Raw genomic sequence first — 15,418 nt, 5'->3', positions numbered from 1 at the left:
ATTGTCGGACAAGCTTCAATCTCATGCACATGCACATATCGAAGAACTGGCACCGCAAGGGAACCACCCGCGAGCACCCACATCTCGGCAAAAAGCATTCGTGCGATTTCTTCCCCTAGACAGACACGTTGGGCCTGCACTTGTCGGAGCATTGCAAAGATGAGCGCTCTGGTTCGCAGGAGCCTGAGAAGAACATCTCGTACGAAACCTGTTCCCCCAAAATGCTTGCATCACAAATGCTCGCAGCAGGGTCGTAATGCAAAGATGTACACCGTGCACGCGACCGAGTAAGGACACTCAGAGACATCCATTTCCCAGGCATATGCCCCCTACACGATTTTTGGTGCACCCCGTACAAACGGCCATACTTCGACAAGCCCTCCCAGAATTTCGCATATGAAGAGAGAGATGAAACGCCCTGGGCTTTTTGTCCACACAATGCAAACACCGAACGCTCTGTTTAGGGGGGAGCTGAAGAAGAGTATCTCCCGCAGAACCCACGAGCCGCAGCCGTTCGGATCGTCGCACAGGGCAGGACAGGGCATGGAGAGTTTCCGCATCCAAACAAAAATTATCGGTAATACTCTACGCTTCTACTGGCCCAGACCACAAAGGCTATCACGACAGTGCCATGCACTTTTGTAGGATGAGACAGTGAAGAGGCGAGCACGCACCGAGAACGCACTAGCGAATAAATTATGCGGCAACCAAACCTTTCGCCGGCCCCCCTCTCAATCCCAAGGCTCTACCGATCGGCAAAAACTTAGGGTGGAGAGTGGACCCTTGATGAAATTAGGGACGTCGAGCAATGCACCCGTGCAACCAAACCATCTCTTTCCTTCCTGCCGTCCGGGCAGGATAAAAATGCAATGATAGAACGTGCCAATGAGACGGAGCCCTTGGCTAAAAGATACAACTCCATACACACTCAGCAACAAGCGCATCTTAGAATCGAACACCAAATGTGCAGTGTGTTGCAAGCCGTGCAGACACCTACATATAGGGTATATCCATCAAAACAAAGCGACAAGTACTTCCCACCAGCTCCGCCATTGCGATTATCGAATGGGATAATACTCACCGCCACAGATTAATGACCATCATTACCGTATCGGAATAGATACAAGCACATCGAGCTTCATCCGATCAGCTGGATGAATTTCACCTTGAAGGGGCCCAATCCAAAAGTTCCGGAGGTCATCTCCTGGAACTCTCAAGAACAAGGCCCATCTTACATGCAAACTCTGCTACTGCGCAAACATAGGTTGCAATTAAAGAGAAATTGCAAGGCCGTCACAATGGCCCGAGGCCAATGCTCCGACTAAGTCAATTTTCTCTTGCAATCACCATGCCGCCGTTCACAGAGAGATCTCCCCATTCACTTGTGACGCGACGCACAATCCAAGGGATAGACGCGAGCTCGCCCTTGAAAGGCCACTTTCCAAGGCATCCCCCGATGACACATTGGAACGACAACCGCTGTCAAACCATTTCCCAATGTTGTGCCGATCGAGTTGGCACGGAGCCGCTAGACGAGGGCTCCCGTTTTAGATCGAGTTTTAAAATCACCAAGAAGACGCGGTGAGGGCTGGCAACCGCTGCCAAACCTTTTTTCCGAAATTGCACCAGCTGAGTGACTAGAAAACATGCTTTACGCGATAGGCACGCAAAAAATTTTGCTAGAGTGCCAAGCACCCACCTCATGGCTAAAGACAAGGGCTCGCCATTAGATCAACTTCGAAATCGCTGAACAGACGCGCTGTAGAATGGCAACCGCTGCCAAGTCTCTTCCGTAGTAGCGTCGGTCGAGTGATTAAAGAAGGTGATCTAAGAGAGGGTCCAAGCATAGGCATTCGTTGGGGGATTCGAGCCGATGGCATAAATTTATGCAGTACCCGAGCAACACCGGACGGAGGTGCTAGACGAGGGCTCCCGTTTTAGATCGAGTTTTAAAATCACCAAGTAGACGCGGTGAGGGCTGGCAACCGCTGCCAAACCTTTTTTCGAAATTGCGCCAGCTGAGTGACAAGAAAACATGATCTAAAGGAGAGTCCAGGAATAGCACCCTCGAGGGTGGGCTTCATGCCCCTCTAATTGATTCAACATCGGCGTCCACCGTTTCAAAATCTGACATATCCATCCGCCCTGACAGCGGCGTTGAATCAATGAGGGGGGCATGGGAGAGGCTCGCGGCAACCACCTCTCCCATTGTAGCCGTGATAGGCATGCAAAAAGATTTTGCTAGAGCGCCAAGCACCCACCTCATGCCTAGAGACAAGGGCTCGCCATTAGATCAACTTCGAAATCGCAGAACAGACGCGCTGTAGAATGGCAACCGCTGCCAAGTCTCTTCCGTAATTGCGTCGGTCGAGTGATCGAAAAAGGTGATCTAAGAGAGGGTCCCATCGTAGGGCATTCGTTGGGGTAATCGCGCCGATGGCAAAAGTTTGTGCAATACCCGCGCAACACCGGACGGAGGTGCTAGACGAGGGCTCCTATTTTAGATCGAGTTTTAAAATCACAAAGAAGACGCGGCGAGGGCTGGCAACCGCTGCCAAACCTTTTTCCGAAATTGCGCCAGCTGAGTGACAAGAAAACATGATCTAAAGGAGAGTCCAGGAATAGCACCCTCGAAGGTGGGCTTCATGCCCTTCTAATTGATTCAACGTCGGCGTCCACCGTTTCAAAATCCGACATATCCATCCGCCCTGACAGCGGCGTTAAATCAATGAGCTGGGCACGGGAGAGGCTCGTGGCAACCACCTCTCCCATTGTAGCCGCGATAGGCTCGCAAAAAATTTTTCTAGAGCACCAAGTACCCACCTCATGGCTATAGACAAGGGCTCGCCATTAGATCAACTTCGAAATCGCAGAACGGACGCGGTGTAGAATGGCAACCGCTGCCAAGTCTCTTCCGTAATTGCGTCGGTCGAGTGATCGAAGAAGGTGATCTAAGAGAGGGTCCAAGCGTGTAGGCATTCGTTGGGGGATTCGCGCCGATGGCAAAAATTTGTGCAATACCCAAGCAACACCAGACGGAGGTGCAAGACGAGGGCTCCCATTTTAGATCGAGTTTTAAAATCACCAAGTAGACGCGGTGAGGGGCTGGCAACCGCTGCCAAACCTTTTTCCGAAATTGCGCCAGCTGAGTGACAAGAATACATGATCTAAAGGAGAGTCCAGGAAAATAGCACCCTCGAGGGTGGGCTTCATGCCCCTCTAATTGATTCAACGTCGGCGTCCACCGTTTCAAAATACGACATTTCCATCCGCCCTGACAGCGGCGTTGAATCAATGAGGGGGGCACGGGAGAGGCTCGCGGCAACCACCTCTCCCCTTGTAGCCGCGATAGGCACGCAAAAAATTTTGCTAGAGCGCCAAGCGCCCACCTCATGCCTAGAGACAAGGGCTCGCCATTAGATCAACTTCGAAATCGCTTAACAGACGCGCTGTAGAATGGCAACCGCTGCCAAGTCTCTTCCGTAGTTGCGTCGGTCGAGTGATCGAAGAAGGTGATCTAAGAGAGGGTCCAAGCATGTAGGCATTCGTTGGGGGATTCGCGCCGATGGCATAAATTTATGCAATACCCGAGCAACACCGGACGGAGGTGCTAGACGAGGGCTCCCGTTTTAGATCGAGTTTTAAAATCACCGAGTAGACGCGGTGAGGGCTGGCAACCGCTGCCAAACCTTTTTCCGAAATTGCGCCAGCTGAGTGACAAGAAAACATGATCGAAAGGAGAGTCCAGGAATAGCACCCTCGAGGGTGGGCTTCATGCCCCTCTAATTGATTCAACTTCGCCGTCCACCGTTTCAAAATCCGACATATCCATCCGCCCTGACAGCGGCATTGAATCAATGAGGGGGGCACGAAAGAGGCTCTTGGCAACCACCTCTCCCGTTGTAGCCGCGATAGGCACGCAAAAAATTTTGCTAGAGCACCAACCACCTGCCTCATGCCTAGAGACAAGGGCTCGCCATTAGATCAACTTCGAAATCGCTGAACAGACGCGCTGTAGAGTGGCAACCGCTGCCAAGTCTCTTCCGTAGTTGCGTCGGTCGAGTGATCGAAGAAGGTGATCTAAGAGAGGGTCCAAGCGTAGGCATTCGTTGGGGGATTCGCGCCGATGGCATAAATTTATGCAATACCCGAGCAACACCGGACGGAGGTGCTAGACGAGGGCTCCCGTTTTAGATCGAGTTTTAAAATCACCGAGTAGACGCGGTGAGGGCTGGCAACCGCTGCCAAACCTTTTTCCGAAATTGCGCCAGCTGAGTGACAAGAAAACATGATCTAAAGGAGAGTCCAGGAATAGCACCCTCGAGGGTGGGCTTCATGCCCCTCTAATTGATTCAACGTCGCCGTCCACCATTTCAAAATCTGACATATCCATCCGCCCTGACAGCGGCGTTGAATCAATGAGGGGGGCACGGGAGAGGCTCGCGGCAACCACCTCTCCCCTTGTAGCCGTGATAGGAACGCAAAAAAATTTTGCTAGAGCGCCAACCACCCACCTCATGCCTAGAGACAAGGGCTCGCCATTAGATCAACTTTGAAATCGCTGAACAGACGCGCTGTAGAATGGCAACCGCTGCCAAGTCTCTTCCGTAGTTGCGTCGGTCGAGTGATCGAAGAAGGTGATCTAAGAGAGGGTCCAAGCGTAGGCATTCGTTGGGGGATTCGCGCCGACGGCATAATTTTATGCAATACCCGAGCAACACCGGACGGAGGTGCTAGACGAGGGCTCCCGTTTTAGATCGAGTTTTAAAATCACCAAGTAGACGCGGTGAGGGATGGCAACCGCTACGAAACCTTTTTCCGAAATTGCGCCAGCTGAGTGAGAAGAAAACATGATCTAAAGGAGAGTCGAGGAATAGCACATCCGGGGTGGGCTTCATGCCGCTCTAATTGATTCAACGTCGGCGTCCACCGTTTCAAAATCCGACATATCCATCCGCCTTGACACCGGCATTGAATCAATGAGGGGGGCACGGTAGAGGCTCGCGACAACCACCTCTCCTATATAAGCTATTAGTGCGAGGCTCGCTCTGCATTAGAAATTAGCGAACACACCTACATCCACCTTAAAAATCCAAATCCTTTAAAATTCCTACCAAACAGCCATTCACGACCCAATTTTTTATGGGGTCGGCAGAGGAGCAAAAGATTGTCATCGGTTAGGAGATGTGAGTTCATGGAGCCGAGGGACTGAAATGGTCATCGAGCTCATCCGATCAACTGGATGAATTTCACCTTGAAGGGGCCCAATCCAAAAGTTTCGGAGGTCATCTCCTGGAACTCTCGAGAACAAGGCCCATCTTACATGCAAACTCTGCTACTGCGCAAACATAGGTTGCAATTAAAGAGAAATTGCGAGGCCGTCACAATGGCCCGAGGCCAATGGCTCCGACTAAGTCAATTTTCTCTTGCAATCACCATGCCGCCGTTCACAGAGAGATATCCCCATTCACCTATGACGCGACGCACAATCCAATGTCTAGACGCGAGCTCGCCCTTGAAAGAAAGACCACTTTCCAAGACATCCCCCGATGACACATTGGAACGTCAACCGCTGTCGAACCATTCCCAATGTTGTGCCGATCGAGTTGGCACAGAGGCGACCTTAGGGAGGTCCCGCGTAGCAATCGGGATGTGCTTTCATGCCCATCTCTCACAAAAACGAATGTTAGCTGTGGACAAATTTGGAATCCAAGGGCTCACATCCATCGATATCGTCGGCACTGGGTCTTTATATTCAAAGGCCACGGAGAGGTTCCGATAAGAGAAGCTCCCCTGCTCGCTTGTACAAACATCCCAAATTCTAGACACAAGCTCCCGCCCTTAGCATCGCTCTCCAGATCACCGCAATGACACATTGGAACGACAACCGCTATCGAACAACTCCCGAAATTGTGGCAATGGAGTGAGAAAGAAGAGCATCTTTGGGGAGGCGCGCATAGCAAACGGGCTGTGCTGTTGCTTCATTCCGCTCTTATATAGATCCGAAATCGTTGATTTCGTTTGGAATCCGAGGCTGCATTTGTCCTTGCTCAAACAAGCAATGGCTCTTCTAATCGAATGGCCACGGGGAGCTTCCGATAACAAAGGCTCCCTTGTCACTCGTGATGCGCAGGCCAACTGCTAGACGACGGGTCGCCCTTCAGATCGCTGCCCAGGCAACCACCACAACGGCACCATTGGAACGACAACCGCTGCCGAACCATTCTGAAAATTTTGTGCCAAAGAAGTTGTTGCGTAGAGAACGACTCTGGGGAGAGAGCCCTCGCATAGCAAAATCGGGATGGCTTCACGGCCCTCCCAATAGAAACGATGCTGGTGCCAATATTCCAAAAATCCGAATAACGTGTCTTTCGCGAACACCAGCACTGATTTCTATTGGGGAGGGTCGCCGAGAACTTTTGTTATCAAAGCTCCCATTGTAGCCGTGATAGGCACACAAAAAATTGCTAGAGCCCCAAGCACCCACCTCATGGCTAGACAAGGGCTCGCCATTAGTAGATCAACTTCGAAATCGCTGAACAGACGCGCTGTGGAATGGCAACCGCTGCCAAGCCTCTTCCATAATTGCGTCGGTCGAGTGATCGAAGAAGGTGATCTAAGACAGAGTCCAAGGCTAGGGATTCGTTGGGGGATTCGCGCCGATAGCAACAAATTATGCAATACCCGAGCAACACCGGACGGAGGTGCTAGACGAGGGCTCCCGGTTTAGATCGAGTTTTAAAATCACCAAGTAGACGCGGTGAGGGCTGGCAACCGCTGCCAAACCTTTTTCCGAAATTGCGCCAGCTGAGTGACAAGAAAACATGATCTAAAGGAGAGTCCAGGAATAGCACCCTCGAGGGTGGGCTTCATGCCCCTCTAATTGATTCAACGTCGGCATCCACCGTTTCAAAATCTGACATATCCATCCGCCCTGACAGCGACGTTGAATCAATGAGGGGGGGCACGGGAGAGGCTCGCGGCAACCACCTCTCCCGTTGTAGCCGCGATAGGCACGCAAAAAATTTTGCTAGAGCGCCAAGCACCCACCTCATGCCTAGAGACAAGGGCTCGCCATTAGATAAACTTCGAAATCGCTGAACAGACGCGCTGTAGAATGGCAACTGCTGCCAAGTCTCTTCCGTAGTTGCGTCGGTCGAGTGATCGAAGAAGGTGATCTAAGAGAGGGTCCAAGCGTAGGCATTCATTGGGGGATTCACGCCGATGGCATAAATTTATGCAATACCCGAGCAACACCGGACGGAGGTGCTAGACGAGGGCTCCCGTTTTAGATCGAGTTTTAAAATCACCGAGTAGACGCGGTGAGGGCTGGCAACCGCTGCCAAACCTTTTTCTGAAATTGCGCCAGCTGAGTGACAAGAAAACATGATCTAAACGAGATTCCAGGAATAGCACCCTCGAGGGTGGGCTTCATGCCCCTCTAATTGATTCAACGTCGCCGTCCACCGTTTCAAAATCCGACATTTCCATCCGCCCTGACAGCGGCGTTGAATCAATGAGGGGGGCACGGGAGAGGCTCGCGGCAACCACCTCTCCCGTTGTAGCCGCGATAGGCACGCAAAAAATTTTGCTAGAGCGCCAAGCACCCACCTCATGCCTAGAGACAAGGGCTCACCATTAGATCAACTTCGAAATCGCTGAACAGACGCACTGTAGAATGGCAACCGCTGCCAAGTCTCTTCCTTAGTTGCGTCGGTCGAGTGATCGAAGAAGGTGATCTAAGAGAGGGTCCAAGCGTAGGCATTCGTTGGGGGATTCACGTCGATGGCATAAATTTATGCAATACCCGAGCAACACCGGACGGAGGTGCTAGACGAGGGCTCCCATTTTAGATCGAGTTTTAAAATCACCGAGTAGACGCGGTGAGGGCTGGCAACCGCTGCCAAACCTTTTTCAGAAATTGCGCCAGCTGAGTGACAAGAAAACATGATCTAAAGGAGAGTCCAGGAATAGCACCCTCGAGGGTGGGCTTCATGCCCCTCTAATTGATTCAACGTCGCCGTCCACCGTTTCAAAATCCGACATATCCATCCGCCATGACAGCGGCGTTGAATCAATGAGGGGGGCACGGGAGAGGCTCGCGGCAACCACCTCTCCCCTTGTAGCCGCGATAGGCACGCAAAAAAATTTTGCTAGAGCACCAACCACCCACCTCATGCCTAGAGACAAGGGCTCGCCATTAGATCAACTTCGAAATCGCTGAACAGACACGCTGTAGAATGGCAACCGCTGCCAAGTCTCTTCCGTAGTTGCGTCGGTCGAGTGATTGAAGAAGGTGATCTAAGAGAGGGTCCAAGCGTGTAGGCATTCGTTGGGGGATTCGCGCCGATGGCATAAATTTATGCAATACCCGAGCAACACCGGACGGAGGTGCTAGACGAGGGCTCCCATTTTAGATCGAGTTTTAAAATCACCGAGTAGACGCGGTGAGGGCTGGCAACCGCTGCCAAACCTTTTTCCGAAATTGCGCCAGCTGAGTGACAAGAAAACATGATCTAAAGGAGAGTCGAGCAATAGCACCCTCGAGGGTGGGCTTCATGCCCCTCTAATTTATTCAACGTCGCCGTCCACCGTTTCAAAATCCGACATATCCATCCGCCATGACACCGGCGTTGAATCAATGAGGGGGGCACGGGAGAGGCTCGCGGCAACCACCTCTCCCCTTGTAGCCGCGATAGGCACGCAAAAAAATTTTGCTAGAGTGCCAACCACCCACCTCATGCCTAGAGACAAGGGCTCGCCATTAGATCAACTTCGAAATCGCTGAACAGACACGCTGTAGAATGGCAACCGCTGCCAAGTCTCTTCCGTAGTTGCGTCGGTCGAGTGATCGAAGAAGGTGATCTAAGAGAGGGTCCAAGCGTGTAGGTATTCGTTGGCGGATTCGCGCCGATGGCATAAATTTATGCAATACCCGAGCAACACCGGACGGAGGTGCTAGACGAGGTCTCCCATTTTAGATCGAGTTTTAAAATCACCAAGTAGACGCGGTGAGGGCTGGCAACCGCTGCCAAACCTTTTTCCGAAATTGCGCCAGCTGAGTGACAAGAAAACATGATCTAAAGGAGAGCCCAGGAATAGCACCCTCGAGGGTGGGCTTCATGCCCCTCTAATTGATTCAACGTCGGCGTCCACCGTTTCAAAATCTGACATATCCATCCGCCCTGACAGCGGCGTTGAATCAATGAGGGGGGCACGGGAGAGGCTCGCGGCAACCACCTCTCCCGTTGTAGCCGCGATAGGCACGCAAAAAATTTTGCTAGAGCGCCAAGCACCCACCTCATGGCTAGAGACAAGGGCTCGCCATTAGATCAACTTCGAAATCGCTGAACAGACGCGCTGTAGAATGGCAACCGCTGCCAAGTCTCTTCCGTAGTTGCGTCGGTCGAGTGATCGAAGAAGGTGATCTAAGAGAGGGTCCAAGCGTAGGCATTCGTTGGGGGATTCGCGCCGATGGCATAAATTTATGCAATACCCGAGCAACACCGGACGGAGGTGCTAGACGAGGGCTCCCGTTTTAGATCGAGTTTTAAAATCACCAAGTAGACGCGGTGAGGGCTGGCAACCGCTGGCCAAACCTTTTTTCGAAATTGCGCCAGCTGAGTGACAAGAAAACATGATCTAAAGGAGAGTCCAGGAATAGCACCCTCGAGGGTGGGCTTCATGCCCCTCTAATTTATTGAACGTCAGCGTCCACCGTTTCAAAATCTGACATATCCATCCGCCCTGACAGCGGCGTTGAATCGATGAGGGGGGCACGGGAGAGGCTCGCGGCAACCACCTCTCCCATTGTAGCCGCGATAGGCACGCAAAAAATTTTGCTAGAGCGCCAACCACCCACCTCATGGCTAGAGACAAGGGCTCGCCATTAGATCAACTTCAAAATCACTGAACAGACGCGCTGTAGAATGGCAACCGCTGCCAAGTCTCTTCCGTAGTTGCGTCGGTCGAGTGATCGAAGAAGGTGATCTAAGAGAGGGTCCAAGCGTAGGCATTCGTTGGGGGATTCGCGCCGTTGGCATAATTTTACGCAATACCCGAGCAACACCGGACGGAGGTGCTAGGCGAGGGCTCCCGTTTTAGATCGAGTTTTAAAATCACCAAGTAGACGCGGTGAGGGATGGCAACCGCTGCCAAACCTTTTTCCGAAATTGCGCCAGCTGAGTGAGAAGAAAACATGATCTAAAAGGAGAGTCGAGGAATAGCACATCCAGGGTGGGTTTCATGCCCCTCTAATTGATTCAACGTCGGCGTCCACCATTTCAAAATCCGACATATCCATCCGCCTTGACAGCGGCGTTGAATCAATGAGAGGGGCACGGTAGAGGCTCGTGGCAACCACCTCTCCTATATAAGCTATTAGTGCGAGGCTCGCTCTACATTAGACATTAGCAAACACACCGACATCCACCTTAAAAATCCAAATCCTTTAAAATTCCTACCAAACAGCCATTCACAACCCAATTTTTTATGAGGTCGGCAGAGGAGCAAAAGATTGTCATCGGTTAGGAGATGTGAGTTCATGGAGCCGAGGGACTGAAATGGTCATCGAGCTCATCCGATCAACTGGATGATATTCACCTTGAAGGGGCCCAATCCAAAAGTTCTGGAGGTCATCTCCTGGAACAAGGCCCATCTTACATGCAAACTCTGCTACTGCGCAAACATAGGTTGCAATTAAAGAGAAATTGCGAGGCCGTCACAATGGCCCGAGGCCAATGGCTCCGACTAAGTCAATTTTCTCTTGCAATCACCATGCCGCCATTCATAGAGAGATCTCCCCATCCACTTGTGACGCGACGCACAGTCCAAGTGCTAGATGCGAGCTCGCCCTTGAAAGAAAGACCACTTTCCAAGACATCCCCCAAGACATCCCCCATTCACTTGTGACGCGACGCACAACCCAAGTGCTAGACGCGAGCTCGCCCTTGAAAGAAAGACCACTTTCCAAGACATCCCCCGATGACACATTGGAACGACAACCACTGTCGAACCATTCCCAATGTTGTGCCGATCGAGTTGGCACAGAGGCGACCTTAGGGAGCTCCCGCGTAGCAATCGGGATGTGCTTTCATACCCATCTCTCACAAAAACCAATCTTAGCTGTGAACAGATTTCGCCGCAATGACACCATTGGAACGACGACCGCTGTCGAACAACTCCCGAATTTGTGCCCCGATGGAGTGAGAAAGAATAGCAACTTTGGGGAGCCGTGCATCGCAAACGGGCTGGCTGCTGCTTCATTCCGCTCCTATATATAGATCCGATGTCATTGATTTCGTTTGGAATCCGAGGCTGCATTCGTCCTTGCTCACACAAGCAATGGCTCTTCTCATCGAATGGCCACGGGGAGCTTCCAATCACAAAGGCTCCCTTGTCACTCGTGATGCGTAGCCCAACTGCTTTCCGAAATTGCGCCAGCTTGAGTGACAAGAAAACATGATCTAAAGGAGAGTCGAGGAATAGCACCTCGAGGGTGGGCTTCATGCCCCTCCAATTGATTCAACGTCGGCGTCCACCGTTTCAAAATCTGACATTTCCATCCGCCTCGACACCGCCGTTGAATCAATGAGAGGGGCACGGGAGAGGTTCGCGGCAACAACCTCTCCTATATAAGCTATTAGTGCGAGGCTCGCTCTGCATTAGAAATTAGCGAACACGCCGACATCCGCCATAAAAATCCAAATCGTTGAAAATTCTGACCAAACAGCCATCCACGACCCAATTTAGTATGAGGTCGTCTAAGGAGCAAAAGATTGTCGTCGGTTAGGAGATGTGAATTCATGGAGCCAAGGGACTGAAATGGTCATCGAGCTCATCCGATCAACTGGATGAATTTCACCTTGAAGGGGCCCAATCCAAAAGTTCCGGAGGTCATCTCCTGGAACTCTCAAGAACAAGGACCATCTTACTTGCAAACTCTGCTACTGCGTAAACATAGGTTGCAATTAAAGAGAAATTTCCAGGCCATCACAGTGGCCCGAGGCCAATGCTCCGACTAAGTCAATTTTCTCTTGCAATCACCATGCCGCCGTTCACAGAGAGATCTCCCCATTCACTTGCGACGCGACGCACAATCCAAGTGATAGACGCGAGCTCGCCCTTGAAAGGCCAGGCCACTTTCCAAGACATCCCCCGATGACACATTGGAACGACAACCGCTGTCGAACCATTCCCAATGTTGTGCCGATCGAGTTGGCACAGAGGTGACCTTAGGGAGCTCCCACGTAGCAATCGGGATGTGCTTTCGTACCCATCTCTCACAAAAACCAATCTTAGCTGTGAACAAATTTAGAATCCAAGGCTCGTATCCATCGATATCGTCGGCACTGGGTCTATATATTCAAAGGCCACGGAGAGGTTCCGATAAGAGAAGCTCCCCTGCTCGCTCGCACAAACATCCCAAATGCTAGACACAAGCTCCCACCCTTAGCATCGCTCTCCAGATCGCCGCAATGACACATTGGAACGACAACCACTGTCGAACAACTCCCAAATTTGTGCCGATGGAGTGAGAAAGACGAGCAACTTTGGGAGCCGCGCATGGCAAACGGGCTGCTGCTTCATTCCGCTCTTATATATAGATCCGATGTCGTTGATTTTGTTTGGAATCCGAGGCTGCATTCGTCCTTGCTCACACAAGCAATGGCTCGTGCCACCCGTGATGCGCAGCCCAACTGCTAGACGACGGCTCGCCCTTCAGATCGCTGCCCAGGCAACCACCACAACGGCACCATTGGAACGACAACCGCTGTCGAACCATTCCAAAATTTTTTTGCCAAAGAAGTTGTTGCAAAGAGAACGACTCTGGGGAGAGAGCCCTCGCATAGCAAAATCGGGATGGCTTCACGGCAGCTGGATGGGATTTGAATTCATGGAGCCAAGGGAGTGAAATGGTCATCGAGCTCATCCGATCAACTGGATGAATTTCACCTTGAAGGGGCCCAATCCAAAAGTTCCGGAGGTCATCTCCTGGAACTGTAAAGAACAAAGGCCAATCTTACATGCAAACTCTGCTACTGCGCAAACATAGGTTGCAATTATAGAGAAATTGCAAGGCCGTCACAATGGCCCGAGGCCAATGCTCCGACTACTAAGTCAATTTTCTCTTGCAATCACCATGCCGCCGTTCACAGAGAGATCTCCCCATTCACTTGTGACGACGCACAATCCAAGTGCTAGACGCGATCTCGCCCTTGAAAGGCCGCATTCCAAGACATCCCGATGACACATTCGAACGACAACCGCTGTCGAACCATTCCCAATGTTGTGCCGATCGAGTTGGCACAGAGGCGATCTTAGGGAGCTCCCGCGAATCGATCGGGAAGTGCTTTCGTACCCATCTCTCACAAAAACCAATGTTAGCTGAACAATTTTAGAATCCAAGGCTCGTATCCATCGATATCGTCGGCACTGGGTCTATATTCAAAGGCCACGGAGAGGTTCCGATAAGAAAAGCTCCCCTGCTCTCTTGCACAAACATCCCCAAATGCTAGATGCAAGCTCCCGCCCTTAGCATCGCTCTCCAGATCACCGCAATGACACATTGGAACGACAACCGCTGTCGAACAACTCCCGAATTTGTGCCGATGGAGTGAGAAAGAAGAGCCAGATCGGGTCGACGAAAACAGCTAAGCCAGATCGGGTCGGCCAGCATGGCTCGGCCACCATTTTTCGCCGAGAGCTTTCGATATTAAAGCTCCCATGTAGCAGCGATAAGTACACCACGACAAAATTGCTAGAGCGCCGAGCACCCATAGCAAATTGCCATTATACCAAGAAACGCCGGAGTGCTAGACAAGGGCTCACGTTTAGATCAAGTTTTAAAATCACCAAAAAGACACGCCATGGATCGGCAACCGCTGCCTCACCTTTTCCAAAATTGAGTCATCGGAAAACATGATCTAAAGGAGAGCCAAGGAAAAGCACTGAGATCGCTTCATGCCCCTTTCATTCATTCAACATCGGCATACACCGTTTGAAAACCCAACAATTCGATCCGCCTAGACACCAATGTTGTATCAATGAAAGGGGCATGGGAGAGGCTCGCGGCAACAACCTCTCCTATATAAGCTATTAGTGCGAGGCTCGCTCTGCATTAGAAATCTGCGACAGCGCGGACAAATACCTTAAAAATCCAATTCAATGAAAAATGTGACCAAACAGCCATCCACGACACCGTTTTTGGGGCTCGCCCAGATCGGCTCGGCCAGAATGGCTCACCCAGATCGGCTCGGCCAGCATGGCTCGGCCAGATCGTCTTGGCCAGCATGGCTCGGCCAGATCGGCTCGGCCAGCATGGCTCGGCCAGCATGGCTCGGCCAGATCGGCTCGGCCAGCATGGTGACTTGCTGACTCGGTGAGAGTACTTCGAACTGTCAAGAACAAAGGCCAATCTAACATGCAAACTCTGCTACTGCGCAAACATAGGTTGCAATTATAGAGAAATTGCAAGGCCGTCACAATGGCCCGAGGCCAACGCTCCGACTACTAAGTCAATTTTCTCTTGCAATCGCCATGCCGCCGTTCACAGAGAGATCTCCCCATTCACTTGTGACGACGCACAATTCAAGTGCTAGACGCGAGCTCGCCCTTGAAAGGCCGCGTTCCAAGACATCCCGATGACACATTGGAACGACAATCGCTGTCGAACCATTCCCAACGTTGTGCCGATCGAGTTGGCACAGAGGCGATCTTAGGGAACTCCCGCGTATCGATCGAGAAGTGCTTTCGTACCCATCTCTCACAAAAACCAATGTTAGCTGAACAATTTTATAATCCAAGGCTCGTATCCATCGATATCGTCAGCACTGGGTCTATATTCAAAGGCCACAGAGAGGTTCCGATAAGAGAAGCTCCCCCGCTCGCTTGCACAAACATCCCCAAATGCTAGACGCAAGCTCCCGCACTTAGCATCGCTCTCCAGATCACCGCAATGACACATTGGAACGACAACCGCTGTCGAACAACTCCCGAATTTGTGTTGATGGAGTGAGAAACGAGAGCCAGATCGGGTCAACGAAAATGGCTAAGCCAGATCGGGTCGGCCAGCATGGCTCGACCACCATTTTTCGCCGAGAGCTTTCGATATTAAAGCTCCCATGTAGCCACGATAAGTACACCATGACAAATTGCTAGAGCGCCGAGCACCCATAGCAAATTGCCATTATACCAAGCAACGCCGGAGTGCTAGACAAGGGCTCACGTTTAGATCAAGTTTTAAAACCACCAAAAACACACGCCATGGATCGGCAACCGCTGCCTCACCTTTTCCAAAATTGAGTCATCGGAAAACATGATCTAAAGGAGAGCCAAGGAAAAGCACTGAGATCGCTTCATGCCCCTTTCATTCATTCAACATCGGCATACACCGTTTGAAAACCCAACAATTCGATCC

This window comes from Cupressus sempervirens, chromosome 2 (assembly GCF_028749045.1).
Source record: "Cupressus sempervirens isolate cs-2001-9-10 chromosome 2, ASM2874904v1, whole genome shotgun sequence".
Taxonomy (NCBI): Eukaryota; Viridiplantae; Streptophyta; class Pinopsida; order Cupressales; family Cupressaceae; genus Cupressus; species Cupressus sempervirens.
Note: the sequence above shows the minus strand (reverse complement) of the source record.